Source organism: Cervus elaphus, chromosome 29 (genome assembly GCF_910594005.1).
Source record: "Cervus elaphus chromosome 29, mCerEla1.1, whole genome shotgun sequence".
NCBI classification, from domain to species: Eukaryota; Metazoa; Chordata; class Mammalia; order Artiodactyla; family Cervidae; genus Cervus; species Cervus elaphus.
The window spans coordinates 10,373,637-10,397,856 of NC_057843.1; the positions used below are offsets into that span (position 1 = coordinate 10,373,637).

The 24,220-nt window shown below is 40.9% G+C and overlaps 1 protein-coding gene across 1 annotated transcript in view; it reads left to right on the plus strand.

Moving 5' to 3' along the window:
• INTS9 (integrator complex subunit 9) overlaps positions 1 to 24,220 on the plus strand; it is a 120,848-nt gene that overhangs the window by 1,242 nt on the left and 95,386 nt on the right. The window lies entirely within an intron of this gene.

Consider the following 24,220-nt stretch of genomic DNA (forward strand, 5'->3'; position numbering starts at 1 on the left):
TCAGTTCCAAAACTATCTCTAGCTAAAGCTGTTTCTGTTAGGAGAAGGGCACACAGTTCAGTAAACCTTGAGAGTATCAATTTGCTTTTGGGTCAGTTTTCCAAACATTTCAAAATGCAGAATTGAAAGTCACTACCCTTGTCTTAAAGAAGCATGCAATCTAATGAAGAAGATACAAAGTAATGAAAAAGTTATAGTTCCCCTGCATCTGGGTGAACAGAGTGGTCATGTTCAGGGTTTGGGGATTGAGAGGATACTGGGGGTGTGTGGGGAGTCAGATACAGCTCCTTTGGAAAGGTAGTTCTTGAACTGATAAGAAGGTCAAGTGGGCTCCGGCCTTCCTTGAAGAGGGTTCAGCTGATAGAAGCCAAAGAGTTTGGCACCTAAATGGTAGAAACACAGACCATGTTTCGTCAATAAAAGATAAATCATGGTTCATGTGTGTGGTGTGAAGGCAGGCAAGTGGGAAGCAGGTTTCTTTTCCTATAACAACTCATTTGCTGAGGGTGTCAGAGTTAGGTTTTAATTTACATATACTTTGGTTTGCATATAAAATTCTCCTGCTTACTGTATTTAGAGATGTGAAAACGTGGAAAAAGTAGAAACTTTTTTTTTTCCTTTAAGAACCATAAAATGCCTCAGAGGAAGAGATATTATTCTTTCTATACTCCCTTCCTCTTTATTGTTCATCCACCTAATAACTAAAACTCATTTGGTACTTGATGATTTATAATGCAGGAGTATCTTTCAACACAGCAAAGTGGTTTCAGAAACATTGACAGCAAGTTAGACTTCTTTTTTGTCACACTTCCCATACAGTTGGGCTTTCCAGGTGGTGCTAGTAATGAAGAATCCGCCTACCAGTGCAGGCAACTCGAGAGATGAGGGTTCGATGCCTGGGTCAGGAAGATCCCCTGGAGTAGGAAATGGCAGCCCACTCCAGTATTCTTGCCTGGAAAATTCCATGGGCAGAGGAGCCTGGTGGGCTACAGTCCATGAGATTGCAAAGATTTGGACACGACTGAGAGTGACTAACACTTTCATTTTTTCTTTGTGATATCAGGCAACTTTATTTGAGGAAAATTCATCTTCAATTAATCAGGACAATTTTGAAAAGAACAGGAAAATTAGAAACATATCTTCTAAATTAGCATGTTTTAGAGCCTATTCTCCTTTTAGTATCGATTGAGCCTAATTGGGTATACCCTGATGGCCAAATTCAGCAAAGCATAGAAAATTGAACTCACCAGGGTCTTTAACAAAAGACTTTGGGAGCCACCCCCCCCCAAAAAAAAAAACCAAATTCATCGACAGAAATCAAGTTTGAAACATCATGGCTAGGAATTTAGTCATTCAAATAGATGAATGTTAAAGTGAATAAAATAACTAGCGGTTCAAAACTATATCATTTGACATACTTCTTGTAGATAGTTCCAGAGCTGGAGAGAATCTTCTGGTTTATTCAGTCAACAAGGATGACTGAAACCACAGATACCTGTGGCATTCAAAGTTTTAATACTTTCCATTTTAACTATTGAATTTGACCCCAAGGATTGATCACATGAAATTATTTGTAATTTTGCTGAGACGAAAGTTTGAATGTGATTTTAAGATAAATGATAATCCTTAGTGAAATGAGCCTGATTGCCTCAGAATCCAGGACTCTCTGCAGTTCTGTTGCGCTCTCGTTAAAGATCTGAAAGAAAGGTCACTTAAACACTCGTTCTGTGCTGTACTCTGAATTTGATGGAGAAAATTATATGCTGTAGTTGTATTTATGAATTTAAAACCTCAAGAAGGCCGTGAGTTATTTTTCTCCAGTGGTCTGGGCTCCTTTGTACAAAATGCTGTTTCATTACTACTGGCTTGGGGCGGGGACGGGGGAGGCGCAAACTTGTAACTCACCATTTTTCTTAGGAAAGCAGATGGAGCAAAGAAATGGATTCATGGGCCACTTCCAGCTGAGGACAGGTAAAGGACCAAGTGGAATTGTAGAGTTGAAAGAAAATACTGACTTGAAAAGGGCAAATCCTGCTTCAAGGTCAATTTAACAAACATTAGGAAGGGATGTGCTTAATCCTTACCTTGGATCTGAGAGCAGTGGATCCTTCCTGCAGTTTTAAGACTTGCAGAATCCTTTTGGCTTCTCAAACTTTGGATCAGGAACAGAAAATGGCTTGCTGTAAATAACATAATTTTACCAGGACTTAATTCACCTCTTTCAGTCCAGTTATTAAAATGTCAACCTGGTCTCACCAGCTCTGTTTCTTTGCTGGCTGATTAGAGCGCCCTCGTGTGTCTCTATGGTGTAATGTCATTTCAAGCTTCAGAAAGGCCCTTTCTGTCACCACCTCAGTATGATAAGGTTTTTTCCCTTTAGAATGTTTTCCTCAAGCTCTGAAAACTGACATAAGGCCCAACCACTGTTCAGTTGTGCTCTGGGATTAAACTGGATATTTTACTCTTGGGCATTTCTAAGTCCTGGTGGTGACCCTGAAGATTAAACCTTTTATACTTACGGCAAACAATATATATATATATACACCAAGGTGAGTAACGAATTAAGAGGAAAATATTATATTTGTGTATATGTAATAGGCTTCCCTGGTGGCTCAGCCAGTAAAGAACCCACCTGCCAACCCAGGAGACCTGGTTCAATCCCTGGGTCAGAAAGATCCCCTGGAGAAAGAAATGGTAACCCCCTCCAGTATTCTTGCCTGGAGAATCCCATGGACAGAGGAGCCTGGTGGACTACAGCCCATGGGGTCGCAAAGAGTTTGACACGACTGAGCACACACACACACACACAATCTGACATACAATACAAGCATGACAGCATTGCTGCTGCTTTTAACTGCAGTAACACGTTTGTTTTGTAACTGGTTTGCTCTGAGTACTCAGATTCCTCTGCCATTTGCTCTGTCAGCAAAGTGTACTTTGAAGGTCTAGGGCCCAGAGTGCAGCATGGCCATAGAACTAGCATTCCAAATGGAAAGCTCGCTCCTGGCTTACTCAGCACCAACAGAGGTCCAGGCAGAAACTGCCCTTCAGTCATCATTGCTCATTTATTCATTCACCAGATCTTCCTGGACATCTGCCTTCTCTGTGCTAGGCATTGCTTAAGGTAATGGATATATTCCAGTGGAGAAACAGATTTACTCCCTGCCTTTACGGGAAATAAAGTCTAGCAGGCTCACTGTGTAGTTCGACAGTATTACAGTGAACTTTCTGGTGGAGAGATATCACTGGGCACTGGCTTCAGTAGATTTTTTGTTTCTTAATACTTATATATTTATTTGCATATGTTGGGTCTTAGTTGTGGCACACAGGATCTTTGATTGCAGTACACGGACCCCCTAGTTGCAGTGTTTGGGCTCCAGAGTGTAGTTGCAGCACTAGGCTTAGTTGCTCCTGGGCAAATGGGGTCTTGGTTCCTTGACCAGGGTTCGTACCTGTGTCCTCTGCATTGCAAAGACTGCTTTTAACTGCCGAACCACCAGGGAGGTCCCTCAAGTACTTTTTAAATGTTGATATTCTGTCACTAAGTTGTGTCTGACTCTTTATGACCCCATGGACTGCAGCATGCCAGGCTCCCCTGTCCTTCACCAGCCTCCGGCGTTTGCTTGAACTCACGTGCATTGATTCAGTGATGCAATCCAACCATCTCATTCTCTGTTGCCCCCCCAAAAATGTATTTAATGGTATCCTAGAAGATGCCTCCTTAATATTGTAACAGACATGGCCAGCCTGCCCACTGGCTTAACCATTGTACCAGTAGTGTATGAGAATGTATTTCCCCACCCTTGCCAAGGATGTCATCTGTTTCTTTAACTATATGTCTTACTAATGTAATTGTCTCCTTTATGAGTTCTCACATCCTCTTGTCTCTTAGATTGAGCCACGTTTAGTAAAACATTCTTACAGTAGTGATGTGGGAAAGTGTATCAGATCTCTTCAGATAAAAAAGTGGTGCCGTAAGAATCTTTTTTTTTTTTTTTAACTTTTCATTTTATACTGGAGTATAGCAGGAGACCCGTGTTCAATCCGGGGGTCCAGAAAATCCCCTGGAGAAGGAAATGGCAACCCACTCCAGTATTGTTGCCTGGAGAATCCCATGGACAGAGGAGCCTGGCGAGCTAATTCCATGGGGGTCACGAAGAGTCAGACACAATTTGGTAACTAAACAGCAAAACAGCCGATTAATTTAGGTAAACAGTGAAAGGACTCAGCCACACATGTACATGTATGAATTCACCCCTCGTTCCCCTCCCATCCAGACTGCCACATAACATTGAGCAGAGTTCCCTGTGCTATACAGTAGGTCCTTGTTGGTTATCCATTTTAAATCTAGCTGTGTGTACTTGTTGGCCATAAGAATCCTCGAAAGGAACTTTGCAACAAACCTGTGGTGTTGCTTTGAAAACACTGATGCGTGGGAGCAGTAATTATTACGACAGTATTATGGGGTCTGCCAGAGTGGAGCGGCAGCTGGGTCAGGTGTGCCTCCATGGCAGAGGAGACCCCACACCCCCCAGAAAAGAAGAGGATGACCAGTGACATGAAGCTAGGAGTTGGGGCATCAGGAAGGGCTAAGTCAGGAGGGTAGGTGTCAGAATTGTCAGAGATCCTTAGAAACAGGCAAGAATGCTAACAGGATAAAGGGGAACAGGAAGGACTGTAAGAAAGGAGTTGGCTTGAGAGCGCCAAGGGTCTCAGCGATCCAGACTGAACTGTGGTGGGAACTTGACTGTGAGAATAATAAGGAAGTTTCAATTGTCCTGCTGCTGCGGCTGAGTCACTTCAGTTGTGTCCAACTCTGTGGGACCCCATAGATGGCAGCCCACCAGGCAGCCCACCCCTCCCCCATCCCTAGGATTCTCCAGGCAAGAACACTGGAGTGGGTTGCCATTTCCTTCTCCAGTGCATGAAAATGAAAAGTGAAAGTGAAGTCACTCAGTCGTGTCCGACTCTTTGCAACCCCATGGACTGCAGCCTACCAGGCTCCTCTGTCTATGGGATTTTCCAGGCAAGAGTACTGGAGTGGGGTGCCATTGCCTTCTCCTTCAATTGTCCTAGTTGACCATATATCTGAAGGAAATGCCCTAAGGGTCTAAAACAGTTAAATTTATAGAAAACACAAACGAATGAACTTTGGCTCTCTCATGGATAGATAATCAGATAGATGGTGTTAAAGAAAGCCATTCTTTAATAGAAATTGCAAAACTAACTCTCTTTTTGCCCTTAAGGTACAGTTTATTTTTCATCACTCATGCTTATGAAGGGGATAGGGAAGGTGAATAATAAAAGGTCTTATATAATCTTTGTCAAATTTATGGCCTAAGCAAAGATTGGCCTTTCCTGAATACATTATTTCTGCATTTTTCTCTTCCAACAAAATAGAGAAATGCACAATTAGATGTTCTAATTTAGTAAGTCTTCTCATTTTTTTTATCAGCCTGTGAAAATACAGGTAAACAAGCAGTAGTATTAATAATGTAAAATATAATTGTTTTTTGCATTTTTAATTTTAAATTTTTTAATGATTATTATTATGTCACTGCACGTGGGCTTTGTCTCGTTGTGGTGAGGGAGGCCACTCCCGAGTTGCGGTGTGCAGGCTTCTCATTGCAGTGACTCCTCTTGCCGCAGTGGACAGGCTCTAGGTGCTCAGGCTTCCGTAGTTGCAACCTGCGGGCTCAGTAGTTGTGGTGCAGGAGCTTAGTTGCCCCGAGGCATGTGGACCAGGGACCAAACCCATGTCCCCTGCATTGGCAGGTGGATTTTTATCCACCCTGCCACCAGGGAAGTCCTTCTTTTACATTTTTAAAATAGTTTTATTGAGGTATAGTTAACATACAACAAAACTCATACATTTAAAAGGTACAGTGCAGTGACTTTTAGTGAATTTACAAAGTTGTGCAACAGCCATCACAATCCAGTTTTAGAATATTTTCATCACTCCAGAAAGATCTCTTGAGCCCATTAGTAATCCTCATAACTACCTCCAGGCGCAGGCAGGCACTGATCTGCCTTCTGTCTGGTAAATCTGCCCTTTCTGGTCATTTCATATGAATTGACTCATGTGATGCACAGCCTTACCTGTCTGACTTCTAGCACGTATTGCTCAGTCATGCTTTACGGGAACATGCCATATTTTGTGTATCCATGTACCATGTTGATGGATATTGGGACTGTTAATACTGTGTGGACAGAAGCGTTTGTGTCTGATTTCTCCATGTTTTCGTCTCTCTTTCTGGCCTGTTTGCCTGGCCGCAGGCTCCTGTGCTGAATGGGAGAGGAGCGAGCAGCGGTGCCGTCTTCTCCCCTTCCCCGTCTCCGGGGAAAGCGTTCAGCCTTTCACCTCTGAGTATGATGGAAGCTGTAGGGCTTCTGCGTGTTTGTTCATGGTGGTGCGGGTCTCCGTGGGTGCTCGGGCTCTTCTCTAGCTGTGGTGTGCGGACTTCTGTGTGGCGGCTTCTCGTTGCGGGTCACGGGCTGTGGGGTGCGTTGGCTCGGTAACTGTGGCACATGGACTTAGTTGCCCCAAAGCATGTGGGAGCTTCCTGGACCAGGAATCAAACCTGTGTCCCCTGCATTTGGCCGGAAGATTCTTAACCACTGGACCATCAGGGAAGTCCTGAGCTGTAGGGTTTTCTGTATAGATACCCTTTATCAAGTTCAGGATGTTCCCTTCTAGCCCTGGTTGGTTGATCATTTATAATGAATAGGTCTTGGATTTTATCAAATATTTTTCCGGTGTGTATCAACAGGATCATGCGGGTTTTGTCCTTTTTTATATTAATATAGTATTTTACCTTTGTTGAATTTTGAATGTTAAATCAGTGTTGCATTCCAAGCATAATTACCACTTGATCATGAGGTAAAGTCCTTTGCTGATGTTGCTCAATTTCATTTGCTGATATTTTGTTGATGGTTCTTGCATATATATTCATGAGAGAAATTGGTCTGTAGTATTTTTCTGATGTCTTTGTCTGGCTTTTATATCAGTAATATTATTCTCTTAGAATGAGTTGGGTGGGAAATACTCCTCCTCTGTATTCCAAAAGAGTTTGTGTGAAGAATTGGTATTATTTTCTCTTTTAATGCTTGGTAGACTTCATCAGTGAAGTCATCTGGGCCTGGGCTTTTCTGGGAAGATTTTTAATCGACTGTGTCCCTTTCTTTACCTGCTATAGTCCTCTTCAGATTTTCTATTTGTGCATTACATTTTTTTAATTGTGATAAAATATACACAACATAGGGTTTACTATTTTAAGCATTTTTAAGTGTACCGTTCAGCTGAAACTCCAATACTTTGGCCACCTGATGCGAAGAACTGACTCATTTGAAAAGACCCTGATGCTGGGAAAGATTGAAGGCAGGGGGGAAAGGGGACGACAGAGGATGAGATGGCTGGATGGCATCACCAACTCAATGGACATGAGTTTGAGTAAACTCCGGGAGTTGGTGATGGACAGGGAGGCCTGGAGTGCTGCAGTGCATGGGGTCGCAAAGAGTCGGACATGACTGAGTGACCGAACTGAGCTAAACTCAGTGACTTTAAGCACATTCACATTGCTGTGTAGCCCCACCGTCCACTTCCAGACACTACTTGGCATCATAGCTTCAGGATTCATCCATGTTGTGGTCTGTGTCAATTTCTTCCCTTTTTAGAGTTGAATAATACTCTGTTGTATACCACATACTGTTTATCCATTCATCTGTCGATAGACACTTGGCTTGTTTACACCTTTTGGTTGTTGTGAATAAAGCTGCTATGAACATGGGTGTACAAGTATCTGTTCAAGTCTATTTTCAGATCTTTTGGGTATATGTCCAGAAGTTGAATTGCTGGATCATACGGTAATTCTAAGTTTAACTTTGTGAGGAACCAGCATACTGTTTCCCATAGTGTCTGTACCTGCACATTTTATTGAATGCATTCCCACCAACACTGCACAGAGATTCTCATTTCTCCACATCTTCACAGCTGGCCAACATTTGTCATTTTCTCTTTGTTTAGATAATAGCCATCCTAAAGGGTGTGGGCCATCAGGGCTTCCCCCTTGGCTCAGCAGTAAAGAATCTGCCTGCAATGCAGGGGACATGGGTTCGATCCCTGGGTCAGGAAGACCCCCTGGAGAAGGTAATGGCAACCCACTCCAGTATTCTTGCCTGGAGAACCCCATGGACAGAGGAGCCTGGTGGGCTGCAGTTCTTGGGGTCTCAAAGATTCGGTCAGACATGACTTAGCAACTAAACAATAACAATGGATGTGAAGTACTATCTCACTATGGTTTTGATCTACATTTCCCTACTGTTTAGTGATTTTGAACATCTTTTTGGTTTTTTTTTAAGATAGGTAATACATGCATATTGTTTAATTTTTTTAAAAAGCCTGTACACAAGTTTTAAAAGAAAAAAGATCCCTTTCCACCTTTATCTTCCTCCCCAAGAGCAATCTCAGCTGTCAATTTCTTGTGTATAGTCAGAGATTCTGTGGAAGTATACACATTTGTGTAATTTGCATCCCTTTGTTTTTTACATGAAAGTTAAGATACTGCCCTCTCTAGTTTTGCATGTTTCTTTTTCTTTAAGTTAGAAACACATTTTAGAGATCATTTCCTATCAGTATCTAGAGCAGCTTCATTTTAAAATGAACACTCCATATGCATACCTAATGAGTTTAACAAGTTCCTGGGTCATTTGTTTTCATGATACTTTCATTCTAAACAATGAAAGAGTTTCAATACTCCTTTCAAAAGATTTTTAAAAATATTTCTACCAGAAACTTTGTCCTTTCATTGTCTAAAGGAGGAGTTCAGAATCAAGATGTTAGGCTAGAAGGTCGAGTTCAATTTCCCCCACATACATCCCTCCCCACTGTTTGGAAGTCTTTCACTGTTAAAATTTAGGGCATGGTTTTTGTTGCTAATATAAAACATAATACATAGCATGTGAAATTAGTATGAACACATCTCAAAAATATTTTCAAACTATTGCTAGAAAATAATCAGTTGCATAGTGTTTTGTTGTTTTGGGTATACATACTGTAATTTATCCAACCAAACCTTTCTCTGTGAGCATTGGGTTGTTACCAGTCCTTTTGCAATTAGAAATCATGTTGCATAGATGATCTCTTTTGTGACCGTCTTTGGAAGTGTATCTGTAGGATACATTTCAAAAGGCATATGCATTTTTTATTTCATTTTGTTGTCAAAATGCCCCCATAGCAACTTAGCGGATTACACTCTTGTCCACAACTATATCCCAACTCATCACTACAGTATTATCATCAAGCTGTCTCATATTTTTTCCTCACTGGAAAGTGAGAAAAAATAAAAGGTATGTCATTATACTTATTTTCCTCTCAGAATGTATAAGACATGGAACATCTTTTCATATGTTTAGAAAAGCATCTTTATTTTCCTTTCCTTCTCATTGCTCTTCTCCCCAACTTGATCAATTCATACTTCACTTCTCAACTTCTGTAGCTTTAGAATGTATTTATGTGGTAGTACTTGTGCCCACCCATCTTTCTTCACTTCAGAATTTTCCAGACTACCCTTATGTTTTTTTTCATATACAATTCAGAATGAGAGAATTGACTTATTTCTTCCATCATATCATTGAATCTATCTAAGAACAAGAAATGTCTTTTTCCTTTATCTAAAGCCAGTTTTAAACATGTCTTTGTGGTTATTGCTGTAATTGGAGTCTTTCCCTGAATTGTTCACTAATAAGAATGGTATTTCTTTTTTGCATTCTCTACACAGCCCTTTGTTAAATTTTCTTTTATTGAAATTTGGTACTTTTTCCATTTAATTCTCTTAGGTTTTCAGGTGTATAACTTGGCAGATAATTTTTTTAATCTCATTCCTCACCCCCCACTCCAATAGTGTGATTACATTGGCTTATAGTTTGGAATAGGAGTGGGGATGGTAGGCATTTCTATTGGAATAGGCATTTCTGTTCTATTTCTGATATGTGGATATGCTGCTTGAACTGAACATGTAAACTGTTATATTGATTTCTGGCTTGAAACTTGTGTATATTTTAGTTTACATACTGCTTTCTTGCTCCAAAATTTTCTAGTCACTAAAAAAAAGTGAGATTGTTTCACATAAGCCAACAGTTATTTTCTGAGGGGAAAATCTATTTGTGTTGTATTGTTTGTTCTAGGTAGTTAATTATATCCTGCAGTCCATTTCCAGACTTTTGAGAAAACAATGGTTTTTATAACTGCAAGTCTTAGGTGGTGCAGAGCAGACTTGTGGAAGTAAAAGAATTCCATGACCTTAAAAGAAAATTGCACAGTTTCCTTGGAAAGCAGAACAGCCAGAAATAGTTTCTCTGTACTTAAGAGACAGGCCTGATAAAGGCAAGAAATGTAAACAAATTGTCTGTTAAAATAAACATAATTACCACACCAAAAAATAAAAAACCTGAAGAAGCAGAGAGGAGTTCAGTGCCCTAGGCAGTGGCTTATTTATTTTAAGCTGCATTTGATTCAAGCTACATAGATCCAATAGGAGGAAACTGTTGATGAACAATTAACTATGTGGTAGTTAAAACTAACAGTTAAGAGAAACCATATCAAAATTCCATTGTTTGGCTATACAGTCCAATAAATGTTATTAAATGACTATCTTTTATTAAATCAAAACCTCTTAGGTGCTGTAGGGCAAACAAAAGATGAGTAAGACATAGACCTTCCCTCAGTAACTCATCATCCAATAAACCCTAGATAGATGTCCTGTGTATACTGTACACAGTATATGTACAGTTTATGTGTGTGACTGAGTGTGTGTGGTTTTAGTGACGTGTATATGTGCTGAGGCGCTTCAGTTGTGTCCGATTCTTTGCAACCCTGTGGACTGTAGCCCACCAGGCTCCTCTGTCCATGGGATTCTCTAGGCAAGAATACTGGAGTGGGTTACCATGCCCTCCTCCAGGGGATCTTCCCGACCCAAGTATCGAACCTTTATCTCATATGTCTCCTGCATCAGCAAGCAGGTTCTTTACCACTAGTACCACCTGGGAATAGGATAATGAAAGGTGAATTCCATACTGAGAATCAAAATTTCCTAGAGAAGTAAAATTTGAGCTGGCCTTGGAAATACCTTGGCTTACAAATAAGTTGGAGGAGGAACATTATGGACTTACTCCAGGTAGATGGAACTGTTAAGGGATTTGGGTTTTGTTCATAGTTCTTATCTTCTTCCCCACCACCACCCCTCCAGCACACACAAAATAATAATAATAGTCATAAGTGAGAGGAAACTTTGGGAGGTGATGGATATGTTTATAAACTTGATAGTGGTGATGGTTTCATAAGTGTATGCTTATCACCAAGCTCAGCAGGCTATTTACATTAGATACATACACCTTTTCACATACCAGTCATACCTCAGTAGAGTGGTTTAAAAAAAGATTTGGAAGTGAGTGTTCCATTTTCCAAATAATGTGTTCCATTTTCTAAATACTGTGCATATACAATTTAATACGGTTTTTTTTTTTTTGCTCTGTAGCAGTGTGTACAAAAATAAACACATTTCTGTCCCCTCACATTCTTCTAATTCATGACTTTAGAAATCAACATTGTTATCACATATGTGTTATTAACATCTAAAGGATTTATCCGTGTTTATACACGTGATTGGAGCTCTAGCTCACTGCAGTTAGGGCCAGGGACAAACTTGCTGGAATGAAAACTAGAAAGGTAGGTTAAGGCCACAGTGGTGGAGCATCAATGTAAGACTCAGTGGTTTGGGAAGTAACAGATGAAGGATTTTTTTTTTTTTTTTTAAAGAAGTTGTTTCAGGGATGTTTAAGAATGTTTACATACCCAAAGCTTTAAATTCATCCCTTCGGAAACCTAGGACAGAGGAGTTAGAAGAACTGTATTTTACATAGTTAAAAACTTTGAAATATGAAATCAAAAAAGATGATTCATTGCAGTTACAGAAAGTATTTTTAAAAGGGAAATCAAAAGAAGGGGCATTAAGGAGCTTAACAAACGCATCAAAGTCAATCAGGGTCAGAATTACCTACTTAGGACAAGATTTGTCTTAAGCACCTTTATAGGGGCCTTAGGAATAGTACAGAACTCATGAATACATCAGAAAATGAGAGAGATCCTGAGAATCAGTGAATCAGTCACTGGGCACCATGTAAGAAGAGTGTCCAGAGAGGAAAAAGAGAACAGAGACCCTCACTGATTCCTTGACGTTCTTCTTTATTGAGAAAGAGGTGGGGAAGGCCCCATTCCCGCAGAACTGATGAATGCCTAGAGTATTCTTGGTCACATCAATAGGTTGAATAGAGAGAAATCTCCAAAAAAGTGTGATGCTGTCCTTGGGATATTTTTGAAATAAAATTTTCAGACAATAAAACTAGCATACATGTCATGTGTACATACAGTTGGGAAATTTTTTCCTACTTACACATCTGAGTGTGTTCTCTTTTGTGCCTGGCTTCTGTAACTCAACATTTTGTTGGCCTGAAAGTTTTGAAGGATGAAATTGATGGCTTGTTGGTTAAACTGTGTCACCCGGCCGTAAATAGCAACTTGGGAGAGGACTGTCAAAGGGCCTGCGGGATTACCATCTCCTCGTAGTTTTCTTGAGGGAACCCTGAGAAAGTCAGCCTGGCCCAACCTATTTCTGGGCTAGGCAAGCTGCTTCTGTTCAGTGGGAGACTGTCGGCCGAGTCAGCGTGGTTTCTTTTAAAAACCAATCCATCCAGCTAAACTGTCAGTTCTTCACAGGGACTAAATAAAAGAAAACTTGTTTAATTCACTTGAATTTTTAGAAGACTTTTCTCAAAATAGATAGCTCTATTATAGAACCAATACATACTCATGCATTTTTTTCTGAATATAACTGAAAGATATAAAAAGAAAAAACTCACCCGAATCTCACCACCTGGAGTAATCACATTTTGGACCTCCTATGGTGGATGTGTGTGCTGATACCCCTCAGACTGTCTGATGCTGTGAATCTGTTAGGATTCGATTCAGCTCTGAGTGATAAGAAGCCTGACGTAACATGGCTGGAACAGTTCAGTTGTTTGTTTCTTATGAAGGAAGGCCAGGGGTAAAGAGTCCAGGTCCCCACCATCTTCAAAGTGTGGCTTACTGTTTGTGATCCAGTGTGACTTTACCAGCTTGGGCCATCACATCCTTTCTCTAGTCAACAGGAACGAGGCTTCCAGGTGGTGCTAGTGGTAAAGAAGCCACCTGCCAATGCAGGAGACATGGGTTCGATCCCTGAGTCGGAAGGGTCCCCTGGAGTAGGAAATGGCAACCCACTCCAGTATGCTTGCCTGGAAATTTCCATGGACAGAGGAGCCTGGCAGGCCGCAGTCCCTGGGGCCACAGAGCGTTGGACACGACTGAGCGCGCGCACACAGGAGGGAGGAAGGAGCGAGGAAGGGCATGCTCCTTCCCTTTAGATGTTTCTCAAAGTTGCAGACACACCTCGATGTGTTCCCTGTGGCTAGAATTTAGTTACATGATTACATCTAGGTGCAAGAGAGACTGGTAAATCTTATTTGTTTGTTTATTTGGCTGTGCTGGGTCTTAGCTGTGGCATGTGGGATCTAGTTCCCTGACCAGGGATCAAACCCGGGCCTCCTGCATTAGGAACAGAACCATAAGAGAAGTCCCAGGACTGGGGAATCTTTATTCCAAGTGGCTAGAATTCCACCTGAGATTTGGGGTTCTCCTATGAAAGGGCAAAGGGAAACACAGATGATGAGATGACTGTGTCTGTCACAGGTCTTTCCATTTTGAATATTGGTGAGCTCATTTTGGATCTTGTTATAGGATTACATTGTATGGATTTATTCCTCTGTTGGACATTTTGGTTTCCATTCCCTACTGTCCCGTACAATGCTGAAGAGAACATATTTTTATTTCCGTTTTTTGGCACCCATCTCAGCGTTTGCTTCCTGTCAGTTTCTTAGGTAAAATTGCCCTATGTGCAGATTAAAACTTTGATTCAGTGTTGCTTTCATCTTTCATTTTTACCCACCCAGTGTCAGTGAGAGTTGCCATTTCCCCACATCCTCCCTCACAGTCAGTTTCTTTGTCCTATGCTAGTGTGTGGACAGAGTATTTTCTCTCAGTGTTAGATTTTTGGGTTTGGCTTTTTTTTTTTTTGGCTGTGCCAAATCTTAGTTGCAGCACGTGGAATCTACTTCCCTGACCAGGGATTGAACTCAGGTCCCCTGCATTGGGAGCATGAAGTCTTAGCCATTGTACCACCAGAGAATTTCCCTCAGTGTAGTTTTAATTTGTAGTTGTATTACTTTTATAAAGGTTGAACATCTTTACTTTGTTCTTTTTTTTTTTTTTGCCCTTTATAGTCATTTGTGAATGACCTTTTTGTGTTTTTTGCCCATTTTTCCATTGGAATCTTTTTGTTACTCATTTGTTAGAATTCTTTATATTTTAAGGATGAAATTTCTTTGTTTTGATTTTATAAAATTTTTACATTGTCTCTTTTGCCTTGTTTATAGTGGTTTCTGCCATATCAAAATTTTTATTATAAATAATCAGATGTGTCATTTTCTTGTGGGATCATAGCTTTAGGGTGGTGCTTTTCCTACCCCACTTTTATATCAAGTATTTCCCTTAAGTTTTAGAATTTCTCTGCTCATACTCCATATAAAGATTTTCCAAGAAGTATTTTATCATAAACCACAACAATCTGAAAATCAAAATCAAGTTAGTTCCTCCAGTAAGAGTATGTCCCCTTGCTGCTATTTGTATAGGGTTAGTGTTAGTTAAAAAAAAAAAAAAAAAGCAAAACCCAGCTTTTTTGTTTTCTCCCAAGGACCCAGATGGGAGAGTCAAATGAAAGCTCTCTCCTTTATTGACCCCCTGACTTGATACTGGTGTGACTAGTAAGAAATTTTTTGGTTCAGAAGCCTTTTCTATACCCCCGAAACATTGTTTGCTAGCTTGGTTTTTGTCTCCAACATAAATAAATGCATGTAAAGAACCTATCATGACATACTCGATAAATGGTAGCTGTTTTTAGAACTGTATTCACTTAATCAAAGCCTATTGGTCAATTCGTGTCTTTGAAAATCACTAAGTGACTAAAAGAGATGTGAGCTGTTCTCCTGATTCATGCAGAAGCACGTTCATTCAAAAGCTGAGTTAGCCATACTCTTCTCTGTGCTGATAAGACCTAGGTAAAGAATCCGCCTGCAGTGCACGAGACCCGGGTTCAATTCCTGGGTCAGGAAGATCCCCTAGAGAAGGAAATGGTATTCTTGCCACTTCAGTATTCTTACCTGGAGAATCCCATGGTCAGAGGAGCCTGGCAGGCTACAGTCCATGGGATCGCAAGGTCGGACATGACTTAGCGACTAAACCACCATCACCACACTAAATATGAGAAGAGTCTTGTCATCACTGAAAGTATGTTAGGTAACACCCCTTCCCAATTATCTACACAAATGCCACAGGGAACTTGCTAGTAACTGTGATGTCTCTGCTGTCTCCCTCATGTTTGACTGATGTCCAGATTTGTCTGGACCTTGAACCTTGAGAGTCCCTTCGACTGCAAGGAGATCAAACCAATCCATCCTAAAGGAAAACAGTCCTGAATATTCATTGAAAGGACTGATGCTGAAGCTGAAACTCCAATACTTTGGCCACCAGATGTGAAAAACTGACTCATTGGAAAAGACCCTGATGCTGGGAAAGATTGAAGGCAGGAGGAGAAGGGGACGACAGAGCATGAGATGGTTGGATGGCATCACCTACTCGAGGAATATGAGTTTGAGTAAACTCCAAGGGTTGGTGATGGACAGGGGGGCCTGGCATGCTGCAGTCCATGGAGTTGCAAAGAGGCAGACATGACTGAGCGACTGAACTGAACCTTGAACAAATGCATTTCTCTGTGACTTGGGGCAGGGAATGTGCAAAATTTTTAACATGCCTAGAAAACATTCCTGGCTTCCTCTTGAGTTAATAGTAGACGAATAGGGGTCCTTGTTGATGCAGGTCCTGTTAGCAGCTCACAAGTTTTACTATTTTGTTAGACCTTCTTATTCCTTCTTGCTCATTGTCATTGCTGCAGACTTGCAGCTATTTGTATAAATTACATTGTCCTTAAATTGCCTCTACTGCTAAATGATTCATCACGTAAATGATACTTACCAATTCTATACCTCTTTTCCTTTGTTAAAATTATCTTTATCGATCATAGTCATGTTACTTTTTCCAAGCACTTTTATCACCCTTACTGCTCTGTTCTTACAGGACGTATTGGGTTAATAATGTTCATTAAACAGCTGAAAACCAGTCACAAAGAAGCTAAGACTGTAGAACAAAAGAGCTCATAGGTCAATCATATGAGACCTTTAACACTTTTTTTTTTTGGTGGTGGTGGAACACAGCTTTTGTTGTGGGGAGTAGATGTATTCATCTTTTCTATGAAAGTTTAGAGGAGTACTTACCATGCTATTATTATCATTAAGCTATTTCTATTCTTGTCTATATCTCTCATGTTCTTTATGTCCTTTCCTTCAAATCCTGTTGCCTCTTTCTTCTCAGCCACTTTTACAACTTTGTTGTGAACAGAAACCTCTGTAGTTGCTTATTATTCCAAAAATGAATTTTTTCTGATTTAAAAAAAATTAGTTAACATTTTTGAAAAGGAAAAGTCAGGAGTTCAGAAACATCTAAAGCAGAAAGTGAAAGTTCCATCTGGTTAACCACCCTAACTCCACTTTTACCAGTTTGGTTTATGCGCTTCAAGTCTTTTTTTTTTTTTTTCTCTTTAAACTAAAAAGTATATTTATGTAATTGGGGGGGGTGTGTGTGTGTGTGTGTACATGTGCAGGTACTCAGTTGTGTCTGACTCTTTGTGACCCCATGGACTGTAGCCCACAGGCTCCTCTGTAAACTAAAAAGTATATTTATGTGATTGGGGGGTGTGTGTGTGTGTGTGTGTGTACACATGTGCAGGTACTCGTGTCTGACTATTTATGTGATTGGGGTGTGTCTGTGTGTGTGTGTGTGTGTATGTACATGTGTAGGTACTCACTTGTGTCTGACTCTTTGCAACCCCATGGACTGTATGTAGCCCACAGGCTCCTCTGTCCGTGGGATCTCCAGGCAAGAATACTGGAGTGGGTTGTCATTTCCTCTTCCAGGGGATCTTCCCAACCCAGGGATCAAACCTAGGTCTCCTGCATCGCAGACGGATTCTTTACTGCTAAGCCATCATAAATAAGGTCATATACATAATTCTCTGAACTCTTTTTCTGCCGATGATTATTTTTTAACGGATTTAAAATTCTCTTGCTAGACAGCCAACAATGTTCCTTCCCAAGCCAAGCCCTGTTTTCCCTCCCTCACCCTTAATATTTACTGTCAACACTCTCAACCTTCCTGAACTTCTCTTGGGAACTGTGGGGAGTTGCTTTTTATGACCACTCTCTGCTTTTTTACTCATTTTCACGGAGAGCCAAGTCAGAGGACTGGATAAGCAAGAGGGAAGAGCCCTGTGTCAGTTACCCAGCTGTGGGTGATAGTTAGCCATGCCCCAGCCAGCAAGTGGCTTCTCTGTTCACCGTGCGTGCTACAGAGCTGCTGCTCAAGTGGAAAATGAACCCTCTCTTTTATCCAGCTGTGTAGTCAGTGTGACAGCAAGTGTGATTGGCACCTGTAACAGCTCTACTGCAAGACAGAATCAAGAGACAAAGTGGAAGAAAATGAAAGATTACCAAATAAAATTGAAATGTATTTATAGGAATCTCTGAGTGTTGGAGGGCCTGGCTCACAGTTCTCAGCAGGGATAATAGTTGCAAATTAGGTAGATTTGGCTCAGTCAAAGCCAGTTTAGCTCAGGATGCTGTGGTATCAAGCAGGGATTCTCCACAAAGAGCACTTTCCCTTTCTCTGCCACACTAAGAATCTTTCACACCCTGTTAGGACATTGTGGGTCTCCTAGTGAACTATAGTTATTAGTGGTAGTGAATGTGTATACTTAGGTGTGTTGGTGCAGAGAGAAATCCACAAGCCTTGAAAGAGCTTGGTTCCTCATTTTTAAACAGGTATTAATATTTGGACTGGGTGATCTTAGAATATCTTCCATCTTATAAATCAAGTACTTTCTTATATTTTCATAGTTGTTCGTTGTTCAGTCACTAAGTCATGTCCGACTCTTTGCGAGCCCATGAACTGCAGCACGCCAGGCTTCCCTGTCCTTCACTATCTCCCGGAGCTCGCTCAAACACACGTCCATTGAGTTGTTGACACCATCCAACCGTCTCATCCTCTGTCGCCCCCTCTCCTCCTGCCCTCAGTCTTCTCCAGCATCAGGGTCTTTTCCAGTGAGTCACCTGTTTGCATCAGGTGGCCAAAGTATTGGAGCTTCAGTTTCAGCATCAGTCCTTCCAATGAATATTCAGGCTAATTTTTTTTAAGATTGACTGGTTTGACCTCCTTGCTGTCCAGGGGACTCTGGACAGCTGTGCCAAGAGTCTTCTTCGGCACCACTGTTGAAAAACATCAATTCTTTAGCATTCAGCCTTCTTTATGGTCCAAGTCTCACATCCCAAGTATGGGAGTACTAGACCACCTTACCTGCCTCTTGAGAAATCTATATGCAGGTCAAGAAGCAACAGTTAGAAACAGACATGGAACAACACATAGGTTCCAGATTGGGAAAGGAGTACGTCAAGACTGTATATTGTCACCCTGCTTATTTAACTTATATGCAGACTACATTATGTGAAATGCCGGGCTGGATGAAGCACAAGCTGGAATCAGGATTGCCAGGAGAAATATCAATAACCTCAGACATGCAGATGACACCACCCTTATGGCAGAAAGTGAAGAAGAACTAAAGAGCCTCTTGATGAAAGTGAAAGAGAGTGAAAAACTGGCTTAAAACTCAACATTCAAAAAACTAAGATCATGGCATCCAGTCCCGTCACCTCATGGCAAATAGATGGGAAGACAATGGAAACAGTGACAGACTTGATTTTTTTGGGCTCCAAAATCACTGCAGATGGTGACTGCAGCTATGAAATTAAAAGACGCTTACTCCTTGGAAGAAAAGCTATGACCAGCCTAGACAGCATATTAAAAAGCAGGGACAAAAAAAAAAAAGAAAGCAGGGACATTACTTGGCCAACAAAGGTTCATCTAGTCAAAGCTATGGTTTTTCTAGTAGTCATATATGGATATGAGAGTTGGACCATAAAGAAAGCTGAGCACCGAAGAATTGATGCTTTTGTACTGTGGTGTTGGAGAAGACTCTTGAGAGCCCCTTGGACTGCAAGGAGATCTAACCAGTCCATCTTAAAGGAAATCAGTCCTGAATATTCATTGGAAAGACTGATGCTGAAACTCCAGTACTTTGGTCACCTGATGCAAAGAACTGACTCATTAGAAAAGATCTGATGCTGGAAAAGATTGAAGGCAGGAGGAGAAGGGGACGACAGAGGATGAGATGATTGGATGGTATCACCGATTTGATGGACATGAGTTTGAGCAAGCTCCAGGAGTTAGTGATGGACAGGGAAGCCTGGCATGCTGCAGTCCATGGGGTCACAAAGAATGGGTCACGACTCAGCGACTGAACTGTACTCACATCTGTACATGACTACTGGAAAAACCATAGCTTTGACTATGCGGACCTTTGTCGGCAAAGTGATGTCTCTACTTTTTTTTTTTTTTTTTGTCTCTACTTTTTAATACACTGTCTAGGTTTGCATACCTTTTCTTCCAAGGAGCAAGCGTCTTTTAATTTTGTGGCTGCACTCACCTTCTGCAATGATTTTGGAGCCCAGAATTTCATAGAGTTAATTGTAAACGAACCAAGTGGCATGGACAGGTCTCAATGGGTTAATAAAAGACCAAGGAGTTTTAGTGAGAGACAACATTTACGTAGAAGAGAGCTTAGAAATAGTCTCCTCAGGACTTCCCTGGTGGTCCAGTGGTTAAGAATCTCTACTTCCACTGCAGGGGCACAGATTCCATCCCTCACTGGGGAAATAAGAACCCCATGTACCGCACAGTGCAGCCAAAACAGAAAGTGTCTAGTCAGGTCTCTTCAGATGAAGAACTTCGGGGTCCACAGAATTCAGGGATGTCATTTGGATTAATACCAGTTTAGAGTCAAAGTTAGAACTAATGCTGTATGCCTAGTTAAATGAAATGTTGGATGCTATGGTGTACAGCCCAGAAATAAAATCTGACCCTGGTTTATTTGAACTTAAAAACAAATTTTCACTTTGGAAAACAGTTCAGTTATTCCTTAAAATGTTAAACGTACATAGCCCAACAATTCCACTCTTAAAGATTTACCCAAGGGAAATGAAAAATTGTATCCCCCTACAAAAACCTGTATGTAAATATTTATGGTGGCTTTATTCATAATTGTCAAAAACTGAAAACAGCAACACAAATATCCATCAGCTTGTGGATGTTATTGATAAGTACACACGGCACATGCATACAATGAGATACTTCTTAGCAATTAAAAAAAGAGTGGGCTATTGATATTTGCAACAGCAGGGATGACTCTCAAGGCATTATACTGGTGGCAGTGGTGGTCATTCGCTAAGTCCTGTCCAACTCTGTGCGACCCCATGGACTGCAGCCCATCAAACTCCTCTGTCCAGGGGATCTCCCAGGCAAAAGTACTGGAGTGGGGTGCCATTTCCTTCTCCAGGGAATCTTCTCCACCCAGGGATCAAACCCGGATCTCCGGCATTGGCAGGCGGTCTCCTGCATTGTAGGCAGATAATTTACCGGTGAGCCACCAGGGAAGCCCTAAGTTATACCGGTCATGTTTGAGACTTCCAGTTGCTCTGCATCCATGCCAGCACTTGTCAGTCTTTAATTTTGACCCTTCTACTAAGAGTGTCATGGTACCTTACTGTGGTTTTAATTTGTATTTCTTTAAGGACTCATGTTTAGCATTTCGTCATTTGCCATCCATATGTCGTCTTCAGTGAATGCATCTTCACACATTTTACCCATTTTTATTGCATTATTTGTGTGGTTATTGAGTTGTAAGTGAAGTGAAGAAGAACTAAAGAGCCTCTTGATGAAAGTGAAGAGGAGAGTGAAAAAGTTGGCTTAAAGCTCAACATTCAGAAAACTAAGATCATGGCATCTGGTCCCATCACCTCATGGCAAATAGATAGGGAAACAGTGGAAACAGTGGCTGACTTTATTTTTCTGGACTCCAAAATCACTGCAGATGGTGATTGCAGCCATGAAATTAAAAGACTCTTACTCCTTGGAAGGAAAGTTATGACCAACCTAGATAGCATATTAAAAAGCAGAGACATTACTTTGTCAACAAAGGTCCGTCTAGTCAAGGCTATGGTTTTTCCAATGGTCATGTATGGGTGTGAGAGTTGGACTGTACAGAAGCTGAGCACTGAAAAATTGATGCTTTTGAACTGTGGTGTTGGAGAAGACTCTTGAGAGTCCCTTGGACTGCAAGGAGATCCAACCAGTCCATCCTAAAGGAGATCAGTCCTGGGTGTTCATTGGAAGGACTGATGCTGAAGCTGAAACTCCAGTATTTTGGTCACCTGATGTGAAGAGCTGACTCATTTGAAAAGACCCTGATGCTGGGAAAGATTGAGGACAGGAGGAGAAGGGGATGACAGAGGATGAGATGGCTGGATGGCATCACCGACTCAATGGACATGGGTTTGGGTGGACTCCGGGAGTTGGTGATGGACAGGGAGGCCTGGCGGGCTGCGGTTCATAGGGTCGCAAAGAGTCGGATGCGACTGAACTGAACTGAACTGAGTTGTAAGAATTTTTTTTTAATGAGAGTGATAAAAATGGTATTTTGTTAATACAAATTTATTTTCTAAGTTAAAAATAATTACTTTTATGAGTCATAAAATTAATCTGAGTGAAAATGAAGCTCTTCTGATGAACACAAAAATCTGAAATCAAAGGTCAGTGAACTACATTCTTACATTAACATTCAGTTTTTTATTTTGGCTGGAATTATAAAAGTTCTTTTAATTTTCTCTTTTCAAGTCCTTTATCAGATATGTGTTTTGCAAATATTTTCTCCCAGTCTCTTAGTTATCTTTCATTTTCTTAAGGGTGTCTTTTGAAGAAGTTTTAAATTTCAATTAAGTCCAATTTATAGATTTTCTTTTATGATTCTTCTTTGAGTAATCTCAGAAACCTTTGCCTAACTTTCCCTCTCTTTTTCTAAAATTGCCCTAGACATTAGCCAGTTGCATGTGGCTATTTAACAGTTTAAAATTGTATTTTAATTAATTAAATTTTAAATTAAAAGCTGATACTTGATTCTGTTATTAAGGAAATTTTAAGTACATTCAGAAGATCTAACTGAAACTAAATTTCAAAATAAGACTTAAAATGATTTTACCGTTAGGAAATACCATATTTTTTAAAGGCTAAAGTATACGAATGTACAGCTTCTCAGAAGTATGGAAATAACTCTGTCGGCCATCTTAATTAACTCATTGAATGCTCTCCTTTTCAATGCAGGAGACCCTGGTTTGATTCCTGGGTCAGAAAGCCCTGCTGGAGAAGGGATAGGCCATCCACTTCAGTATTCTTGGGCTTCCTTTGTGGCTCAGCTGGTAAAGAATCTGCCTGCAATGCCAGAGACCTGGGTTTGATCCCTGGGTTGGGAAGATTCCCTGGAGAAGGGAAAGGCTACCCACTCCAGGATTATGACCTGGAGACTTCCATGGACTGTATAGTCCATGAGGTCGCCAGGAGTCAGACATGACTGAGCTACTTTCACTTTTTCTTGGTTTATTCCAAACTGTCTTACAAGTAACCAAGCAGGAGTTAGGTAGTGGTACAACAGGGAAGCAATATTGAAGGAGAAATTAGAAGAGATTACTAGAGAAAAATAGGGATATTTTTATTGCTAATATTCTTGAATTTTTTCCTATCCAACTATCCTATCCATATTAACTCTTTTGGTCTTAGTATAATGCACTATATATATATATATATATATATAAAAACTTATAATGTGTTCAGTCACTCAGTTGTGTCCGACTCTGCGACCCCATGAATCGCAGCACGCCAGGCCTCCCTGTCCATCACCAACTCCCAGAGTTTACTCAAACTCATGTCCATCGAGTCAGTGATGCCATCCAGCCATCTCATCACCTGTCGTCCCCTTCTCCTCCTGCCCCCAATCCCTGCCAGCATCAGGGTCTTTTCCAATGAGTCAACTCTTTGCATGAGGTGGCCAAAGTATTGGAGTTTGAGCTTCAGCATCAGTCCTTCCAATGAACACCCAGGACTGATCTCCTTTAGGATGGACTGGTTGGATCTCCTTGCAGTCCAAGGGACTCTCAAGAGTCTTCTCCAACACCACAGTTAAAAAGCATCAATTTTTCAGTGCTCAGCTTTCTTCACAATCCAACTCTCACATCCATACATGACTACTGGAAAAACCATAGCCTTGACTAGACAGACCTTTGTTGACAAAGTAATGTCTCTGCTTTTAAATATGCTGTCTAGGTTGGTCATAACTTTCCTTCCAAGGAGTAAGCGTCTTTTAATTTCATGGCTGCAATCACCATCTGCAGTGAACTTGGAGCCCAAGAAAATAGTCTGACACTGTTTCCACTGTTTCCCCATCTATTTCCCATGAAGTGATGGGACCAGATGCCATGATCTTAGTTTTCTGAATGTTGAGCTTTAAGCCAGCTTTTTCACTCTCCTCTTTCACTTTCATCAAGAGGCTTTTTAGTTCCTCTTCACTTTCTGCCATAAGGGTGGTGTCATCTGCATACCTGATGTTATTGATATTTCTCCCAGCAATCTTGACTCCAGCTTGTGCTTCTTCCAGCCCAGCGTTTCTCATGATGTACTCTGCATATAAGTTAAATAAGCAGGGTGACAATAGACAGCCTTGACGTACTCCTTTTCCTATTTGGAAGCAGTCTGTTGGTCCATGTCCAGTTCTAACTGTTGCTTCCTGATCTGCATATAGGTTTCTCAAGAGGCAGGTCAGGTGGTCTGGTATTCCCATCTCTTGAAGAATTTTCCACAGTTTATAGTGATCCACACAGTGAAATGCGTTGGCATAGTCAATAAAGCAAAAATAGATGTTTTTCTGGAACTCTCTTGCTTTTTCGATGATTCAGCAGATGTTGGTAATTTGATCTCTGGTTCCTCTGCCTTTTCTAAATCCAGCTTGAACATCTGGAAGTTCAC